The sequence below is a fragment of the Meleagris gallopavo genome, chromosome 19 (genome assembly GCF_905368555.1).
Source record: "Meleagris gallopavo chromosome 19, MGAL_WU_HG_1.1, whole genome shotgun sequence".
In the NCBI taxonomy this organism is placed as follows: domain Eukaryota; kingdom Metazoa; phylum Chordata; class Aves; order Galliformes; family Phasianidae; genus Meleagris; species Meleagris gallopavo.
This window is the reverse complement of record NC_139422.1, coordinates 7,938,763-7,947,955: the sequence shown is the minus strand read 5'-3', so window position 1 is coordinate 7,947,955 and position 9,193 is coordinate 7,938,763. Positions and strand designations below refer to the sequence as shown.

The 9,193-nt window shown below is 51.8% G+C and overlaps 1 long non-coding RNA gene across 1 annotated transcript; it reads left to right on the top strand.

Moving 5' to 3' along the window:
* Positions 1–116: 116 nt before the first annotated feature.
* On the top strand, positions 117–4,212 carry LOC146543130 (uncharacterized). Its single transcript, XR_014887357.1, has 3 exons — positions 117–1,153; positions 1,257–1,440; positions 3,518–4,212. It is a non-coding gene; the product is annotated as an uncharacterized LOC146543130 (long non-coding RNA).
* The last annotated feature ends 4,981 nt before the right edge of the window (positions 4,213–9,193 follow it).

Here is a 9,193-nt window from a genome sequence, read left to right as displayed (position 1 = left end):
CGCGCCGGGGGGCGGGGCCGAAAGAGCCGCGGCGCCCGCCCCGCCCCGCACCCCCCCGCCGCGCTGCACGCCGGGAGCCGCAGTCCTCCCGCTGTGGCGCCCCCTGCCGGCAGCGCCGAGAGCGCTTCCGCGTTCCGTCGGCAGGTGGCGCCGGGCGGCCGCCGCTTGAGAGCGCCCCGTGCGGGCGCGGCACTGAGGAGAAGCTCGGAAGGGCGGGCGGGGGGAGCGCAGCCCCGAGCTGCGATGGGCCGGAGCGAAGCGCTGTGGGGAGCGGCTGGGGGGTCTGGGCTGGGACAGAGGGGCTGAGGGTTGGGTGCAAGGCTGAACACCGGCCCGGTGACCCCGGCACTGCTGGGCGCTGTCAGGACGTGTTCCAGCACTGATTTCCACTCAGGTTGACTTTAGCCTTGAGCTCGGATTTGCAGATGGAATTGAAACTGCTGCAGAAAAAAAAAAGAAAGAAGAGATTTCTGCTGGGCAGCCACCTCCTGCATCAGAGCCTAACGCAAGTGGAGTGCTTTATTCTCATGCTTTGAATGCAGCTCCCGTGTGCTTGATGAAATGTAGCCATAAAATTGCAAATACGAGGCAATTTGAGTACTGATGGCTAATGCATAACGGCCGAGGAAATGTGAGCGTTTAAAAATGTCCCATTTAAACGTGGGCATTGCCTCCTGCACTTGCACCGCAGTAGAATAAATAAACAGTATATGTTTATTATGTTAATGTTGTCTAAAGCCGAAAGAATGAGCGCACAATGTGTTACTTGCCTCCTATGACTGATACTTTATGCCCCAAAAAGACCAGCGTGTGAATGGGAAAAGGTGGAAACTAACATATCTTTACCTTGGAGGAATGGCTTCCTTTGTTTTATGTCTGCAGATGAACGATTTTATGTGATCACATCGAGCATCAGACCCTCCCACAGCACTGAGCACGGCACCAGCCCTGCAGGAGCCATACGGAGCTGGCCGTGCTGCCTGGCTTCTCCTTTGGTGCGAATTGGAGCAGTTTTGGAGCTGCCCCCCAATGCTGGCACCCCTCCACGTGCCCTGGGCTCAGCCCCTCTTGGGCAGATGTCTGCTGATGGAGGGACCCCAAAGAGCTGCACCCCGACCAGCGGGTGCGGGAGGAGCAGGGAAGTCTCCATCAGGTCCGTAATCTCTTCTAAATTGTCTGAGAGTGGGAGGAATAAAGAGAGTGAAAATTATCCCTCTTCTTCCCTGCTCCCCCCTCCCCCCCGTACCCCCTACCAGCATTTCTGGGCACTCTCAGAATTTATTGAGACAACTCCTGTGGGATGCTACATCATGTCATCCAAGTCTTCCCTATTGACTCTCTTCTGCTGCTGCTGAGTGAAGAAATATGATAGCAGGAGGGATAATGAAGCCGACGTTTTCTTCAAGTCAAACCGATTCTCTCCTAAGATGGGATAAAAGGGTAAAGAACTTCCCCTTCGCAATATTTTTCTCAGTAATGTGTTTTGACAATTTAATTTAGAAGTCATAGAGTAGCGAAGACAAAGTCACCCAGTGGGTGGACATCGGAGAGTTCAGTTGCTTTTGTGATGAATTGGTGATAGTACAGAGATGACAAAACAACACAGGGGGACAAGAAGGAGGCTGGCAGCACTGTCGGCAACGTGCACAGGATAAATTGAACACTACACTTCATCCAGGATCTTCAACAGTCCCAGGCATCCCAGTATAATTGATGAATCGCAATTAGCATTTTATTAGGCTTGTCTCTGAGCTACATGCCTGATACCACGTGTGCTCGGGTTTTGCAGAAGTTGCAGCAAGAAGTTTTTCGGAGTTTGAAGCAGCTATTTATTTAAATTAAAGCAATAAATATGCCGAGGCAGGCTGGTGTGTGGATTCCAAGCCCCATCCTGGCACTTTGAGGCTGATGAATCCTGGATATTCGTTTCCTGAGATGTGGAAACGCCGGTCTGTCGCCCCTCAGCCACTTCAGTGGGCAGACAGAGGAGCAATTGTTCCTTTTGGGTGCCCCCAAGGCTGCTTCCGTCCCCCGTGTCCTGTCCCAGCACTGCCCCATGGCAGCAGCCCACATCTCCCATACCTGGTGCAGAGGAGCACAGCCCTGCTGCACAATTTACCTCCCGAATGACTCCAAAAGGCCCCTGACTGCGCTCCAAACAACTCTGTGGGTTGTTATAAATATACAAAGCTTTTTGTGGGGATATTCATGAAATTCTATCACCGCTTACTCTGGCTGGTAATGGCCTTGTTTATGTATGGTCTCCATACCTGCTTTTGCAGCCTCTCCAAACACAATTCTATTACTGTGTGTAACTGCTCTATCAGCGTGGTGCTTAGTGCTTGCTGCTCTCCAGCTCAGCTCCTTAATGGCCAGGGAAGGTATTAGGCACTGCTGCTTGTGAGCGTTCAGAAGAAAGTTCAAATCTCACAATGTCTTTATTTTAAAATTCATGGAATTTCTAAGTACCAACTTTTAAGCCGTGACCAAATAGTCATCTCTTCCTTAAACAATCTTTTACTTCCCTCTGTTTCCCCCTACCAGTCACCTGGGTGCACAGAGGCAGGCTGTGGCTTCTTTGCAGCTCGTGGAGATCCTTTCCTGGGCTCCTTGCAGGCTTTGGCAGAATGTCACAATTTAATTGTTGGAAACAAGAGCAGGAAATATTAGCAGCGCCAGCGCAATAGGATTTTAATTTAGCTTCAGGGTAGAAATGGGTCTCTAGCAGAGTGCCAGCCTCCAGGATTGCCTTCGAGTGTGAGGAGCCTGGAGTTTGGCTAATAGTTTGCACAACTGGGGTAATTCTACAGGGATGCAAGGGATTTAATTGGGCTTGTGCTTAAACATCCTCGTAATGCGAGGCACGCTGCGTGCTCTGAGCATTATTATTAAACAGCCCATTGCCCTTTCTAATGATCATCTTGGATCACCGTAACAGTGATCAGCAAATAATCCTGGACAAATAAACATCTGTCTTCTGCATCTGCACAGAGCGGGGCTGTGCTGGGCGTGGGAGCAGCTGCACCCCAGCCCATGCGGCCCCATGGCAGCCTCCCCCCCCAGCCCCATAGCCCTATGCCTTCGTGGGGGGCCGAGGTCTGTCCTTGTCATCTGCATCCCCGTAGGATGCCCCCTCCAACCCTAAACACCTCCACACTGCATGGGAACACATTGCTGCCCGCCTCGACATGGAGGTAAAATATGGGGCAGCGCTGAATTATTCAGCTGGTGAGAAGGGGCTCTCAGGATGGTGCATTGCTCTTCTGCAGTGTAATTAATAGTCTTTAGATTAAATATGAAATCATTCCTCATCATTAATAATTTAGCTGCAGCGTGGCGATCTTAAGAGAGCGGCGCACTTCATATTCTCCTCAAGTACGTTGCCTGAATCGCTTTGGGGGAAGCCGGACGCCTTTTCATCCATCTCAATTACAAGCCCTGGCTGCTCATTTCCTTCCTGAGCACTGTTTTGCAAAGGTGTAAAACTCTTCCACTCTGTCCTTTCTCTCTCTAACAGCCCGGGAAGTGAGAGGACGGCATTCCGCATCGATAACCGTTTCCTCCCTGCAACGCGTGGCTCCTATGAGACCTCCCAGCCTCCTGAGCCTCGGGCTGCGCCCGTGAGACCCCAGGAGATGCTGCTGCTTTGGGGCTAGGGTTCGTCCTGGATGCAGCCCCACCGCCCTGCCCGTGGGCTTTCCTCCGCTCCCTGCAGCTGTGCTGGGTCTGATCTGCTCGGGGCGGCTCCGATGCTGACGATGAACAGCTGGGAGAAAGCAAACCCAGTGCCACCTCTCCTGCACCACTTCCCGCACCGTCAGTGGGGAAGAGGGGAAAACCAGCAGCTGTGCTCTGCTGTGCCGTCATCAGCTGCAGCGTGAGGGCAGGAAGGGGCCGTGGGAGGCTGGGCTGCGAGGGGAGCGGCGCTTCGCCCCACTCCAGTGTTCCTATTGCCAACAGCCAACAGCTGTCAGGCAGCTGCTGCACTGAAATGCCAAAGCCCCGCTGGGTGCCGGGTGCTGGGAGCAGGATGGGGCTGCAGGGCAGTGGCTTTCTGAAGTCCCAATGGATATTCACGGAGTCCACAGAGGGAACATCCTCAGCAAAGGCATTCACCAAATGTCACATCTCCCCGGCAGCCCTAAATAACGCCGTAACCTTTCTGCAGCGCCAGTGATTCATGCGCTCGCTGCTACAATAGAATAAACTTGTTTGCACACCTGGCTGTGTTTTAAATAGCTTTAATCCCTCTGTGCCTCCCCCACCTCCTCCGACGGCTGCTGCTGAGTGCTGCCAATGCAACGCAGCCCTCCACCACCACATCCCTCTGCATGGAGACAGTGATGGGCAGAGCCCCATCCCCATCCCTATCCCCTTCCCCATCTCCATCCCCTTCCCCATCCCTATCCCCAACCCCATCCCTATCCCCTTCCCCATCCCCATCCCCATCCCCATCTCCATTCCATCCCCATCCCCATTCCATCCCCATCCCCTTCCCCATCCCCATCCCCATCTCCATCCCCATCCCCTTCCCCTTCCCCATCCCCTTCCCCTTCCCCATTCCCATCCCCATCCGCATCCCCATCTCCATCCCCATTCCCCATCCCCATCCCCATCCCCATCCCCTTCCCCTTCCCCATCCCCATTCCATCCCCATTCCATCCCCATCCCCTTCCCCATCCCCATCCCCTTCCCCATCCCCATCCCCATCCCCCTTCCATCCCCATTCCATCCCCATCCCCATCCCCTTCCCCATCCCCATCCCCATCCCCATCCCCATCCCCATCCCCATCCCCATCCCCATCCCCATCCCCATCCCCATTCCATCCCCATCCCCATCCCCATCTCCATCCCCATCTCCATCCCTATCCCCATCCCCATCCCCATTCCATCCCCATTCTATCCCCATCCCCTTCCTCATCCCCATCTCCATCCCCTTCCCCATCCCCATCTCCATCCCCATCCCCATCCCCATTCCACCTCCAGCCCCATCCCCAGCCCCAGGGCTGCCTGCTGGCTTCAGTGCCAAGGTTGGGCTCAGGAGCTGGGAGTCGCATCAGCACGGTAACCCCACCAGCACCATGGGATGGCTGAGCTGTGCTTTGCTGGGGGATCTGCTGGCCCAGTGCTCCCGCACGGCGCGGGTGTGAAAATAGGAACATAAGGGAATGCATTAATGAATATGGAAACCTTCTTTTCTGGTATTGCACGCTCATAAATGAATCCACTTTATAGAGCCATAGCGGAGAGGAAATGACTATTCGGAGCCTGATTTATCTGCTCAAATGCTTTGTAGTACTTCAGATTAATAAAAATATTTAATAAAGAATCAAGATGGTTTATCTGTAATGCAAAGAGAATCACATCCCCTGTATTTTTATTACTGAAAAATTGGAAGTGGGAAGAAATAATGATATAAGCTACTGTATAAATGACAAAAATACCCATTCTCGTTATACGCATTGCTGTACAATCTTTTTCTATCCTATAAACATAATATATTCTTATGCCTATTTCAGAGGATTCAGTTCCCATACGCTGCATTGTGTGGTTTAATGCCACCCCATCCTCAACTGCTCCGGCAAGTGATTAAATAAGAAATAAATTTTGCTGTCATTGCATTTAAAATCAAATCAAGGATCATTTGTTACCCCAAACGAACCAGTTATCCTGCTCTGCTCGTAAGCAGGCTGCTGTTTGCTGAAGCATTTAGAAATGTATATATAGTAAACTCTTTGCATAATGGCTTGTACTGTAATATGATCTTTATGAGCCCGCCGCTCCGGAGGCACTGGCAAGAACCAATAAACAGCACATTGCTTTTTTAATTTAAAGTTATAGGGAGGAGGCATTTCCTATCGGATCCATCTGAGCCCCGTTGGCCGCGTGCACAGCCGGGGGCAGAGCTGTGCTGCTCCTCACACACCACCGGACCCCGTAACCCTTTGGGGCAGTGACAAACTGTGCTGCACCTCCTGTCGCTGCCTCATTCGTGGCCTCTTGTGTTGCAACGGCAGCATCACCTTCGTCATTAATTGCAGCACCTCTGAACGGCCCTTCAGCTGCTGGCAGAATGGAGCCTTGCCAATAGCGCTCATTTTAAGGTCCATTCTTGGTTGGAGATGGCATTTCCCCCTCCCCATCGCAGGCATTGGGCTCTCCATGCGTTGTCTTTGGGTTCTACTGATGGGCAGCCAGGATGGAATCATAGAATCGCGCAATCACAGGACCTTTCAGGCTGGAAAAGCCCTCTGAAATCCCCAGGCCCACCCACACCCACCGCACCAACACATCCCCCAGTGCAGCACTGGAACATCCCTGGGGATGGCAGTGCACCATCGCTCTTACAGAGCAGAAACTGTTCCTAATTTTGGTTCTATCCCTCATTACCAGGTGGTCGTGCACAACCCATCCTGCTATGGGAGGCCTTTTTTCTTAGAAAGCTTCAGGAAAGGCCCTGGTAAAAGCCCTGAGCCCTGCCAGGCCCAGCGGGTGAATTGTTTGCTGCAAATTATTTGCTCAGCTTTAATTATCAAGTTTTGGCACCCATTAGTTAAACCGGTTAATTTTATTACAGAGAAAACAACAAATCACAAGGCTGACAATAATGAGGATGAACAGGCATTTAATTATCCCCATTCTAGACAGAACAATTATTAATTTTAAATTGCAAAAAACTCATTTGAAAAGTTTGGAGTCTGGAGAATTGTCAGAAGGAGTGCAACACTGCTGCAGGAGATGATGGTCGGATGGGTCCCAAGTCCCAGCAAATCAGGCAAAGTAATTCCTGCACTGGCCCCTTCCTCCCCATTGTAGAACACAAAGAGAAAACCAATAAACCCCATGGGAGAAGCATGGAGTGATGTTCCTATGTGCAGTGTTCCATAGGGGTGTGCAAGGGGTGGTGTCCCCATGTGCAATATCCCATAGGGACATGCAGAGAGCAGTGTCCCCATGTGCAGTATCCCATAGGGACATGCAGAGAGCAGTGTCCCCATGTGCAGTATCCCATAGGGACATGCAGGGAGCAGTGTCCCTTGTGCAATATCCCACAGGGACATGCAGGGAGCAGTGTCCCCATGTGGCCCTTGCTGTATGCAGGGTCCCTCTGGGCTGCCCACACCCCTTCCTCTCTGCCCCCACCCCACACACTGCAGGCTTTCAGCACCTCCTTGCCCACCCAAGCTGTGGCCAGAAGGAAGAAACAGCAATAAAAGGAAGAAGTTGGGAAGAAGAAGCTCGAGCTTGAAGAAACAAATGAAATCTCATCATTTATCCCCAGTGGTCAGTGGCACAGATAACATTTTTCAAAGTGTAATTGCAGTCAATTGTACTTTCCCCCCAGTGCCCGTCAGCTCATCTTAGCTGGCGTGATAAATGTTGGCTTTTAAGCAAGAATGGATTGATTATTAATAGCTTAGATACCAGTTACAGGAACTGCAATAAAACTAGATTTTAATTTCCCTCTCTATTAAGGAATCTCATGTTTCATTCAACATAGAGAGAAAATAGGGTGGTTTTTCTGCAAAGGTATTAGATTTACTGCTGGGATGAAGACCCATTGATGCACCCAAGCGTGGTCTCTATCAGACTGGGTTTAGGCAGCACTGGGTTAGTGGGATGTGTGGCCCTGTGCCCCCAAAGCACTGCAACCCCAAAGCGCCGGCGTCTGCTGCCCGAAATCCCTGCAGAGCATCATTCACGGGGCAGGGATGCTTTGGCTGTGATCTGTGTCTAAATCAGGGGAAAAAGCATAAAAGCCGCCTTGACTGAAGAACAGAGCTGTGCATTTTAATCTCTTATAACTTACTTTTATGATGTAATTCTGAATTATGTTATTGCATTTGTATTTAGAGAGCACGCCAGATGGCGCATGCAGTAACACTTTAAATTAGGGTTTCCCAAATACACATTAAATTTAGATTTAATAAGACAGTTATCGCATGGGAATTAAATACCAATTGATTATTTGTAAAATAACCCAGTGCAGCGACGTGCAGCTCGGCCATGCTGGTGCTCAGCAGCTGCCATGAGGATGGGGAACCTTTGCCCCATGGATGGGCTCAGTCCCATCGTGCCACGTCCCCACCTGTGCCCCCTCTGGGGACAGAAGGATGTGACACAGCCATGCCCACGGCCGGAGCTGCCCGCATGTCGTGCAAACCCAATGTCACAGATAGCACTTCCAGCTCTGTGCTGCCACAGGTTTGTATTATTGTTATTCTCCAGCACCGCAATATGCTGCTCGGATTGTTGGGGTAATTTACTTTTCTAATCAAATCGATTTCCATTCAAATGAATTCTCTTGTCCATCTCCCTGCCAGTAATGTTATTTTAAGCGTAAGCTGTGTCTTGGTACGAACGTATAATCAGGCGGTGGGATGCAGAGGGCATCACGGTGCTTTATGGTGAATCAAATAGAAGGGAAATTATAGAAGCTTTTAAGCACCGTAATTTATGTCCTGTAACTTCAGCCGGGGCCAGTGTGTGAGATTACAGCCCCTCTGGGTTTCTCTCCCCTCCTACTCCGTGTCTCAGCACTCCTTCTTTATTGGTAACTTCTGCCATTATGGGGACAGCTCACCCCGCAGCCCCACCGCAGCCCACCTCGGGATGGGGGGCAGCGGCCACTCATTAATTACCCAACAGCTACCAGCAACTTCATTACCTGACCCTCTTACTGCCCACTGCTGCCCCAATCCTGGTGCAGCCCAGCAGCGCCCATCCACGGCTCATCCCACCGCAGCCACCCGCAAGGCCCAGGCATCACCGTGGTGGCATCACCGTGGTGGCATCACCGTGGGCTCCAGAGCCACCCAGCAGGGTCAGCACAGAGGCAGAGCAGCCGAGGGCCTGGCGGGCGAGGGGAGGCAGCGCTGTGAGCAGCCGAATGATGCAGCTCCCACCCTTCACCCTTTATTTGTATTTTCTGTCCTGCACGATATATATCAGCCGTCGTCGGTGCTGGAGTGCTGCTCCACAGTCTATTATAAAATGGCTCGGTGCAAAAGATGCATATAAATAAGAAAAGCCGTGAAGTGTTCCTCAGCCACCGGTGCAGGGAGCGCTCATGGCTGTGATTTATGGCCGCTGCTCGCTGCTCCTCTCCGACATAAATCTCACCCTTCATTCACACTCGGGGCTGCAGAGAGGCAGCGGGGCACCCCCAGCCCCAGCACTGCACACCTCCCGT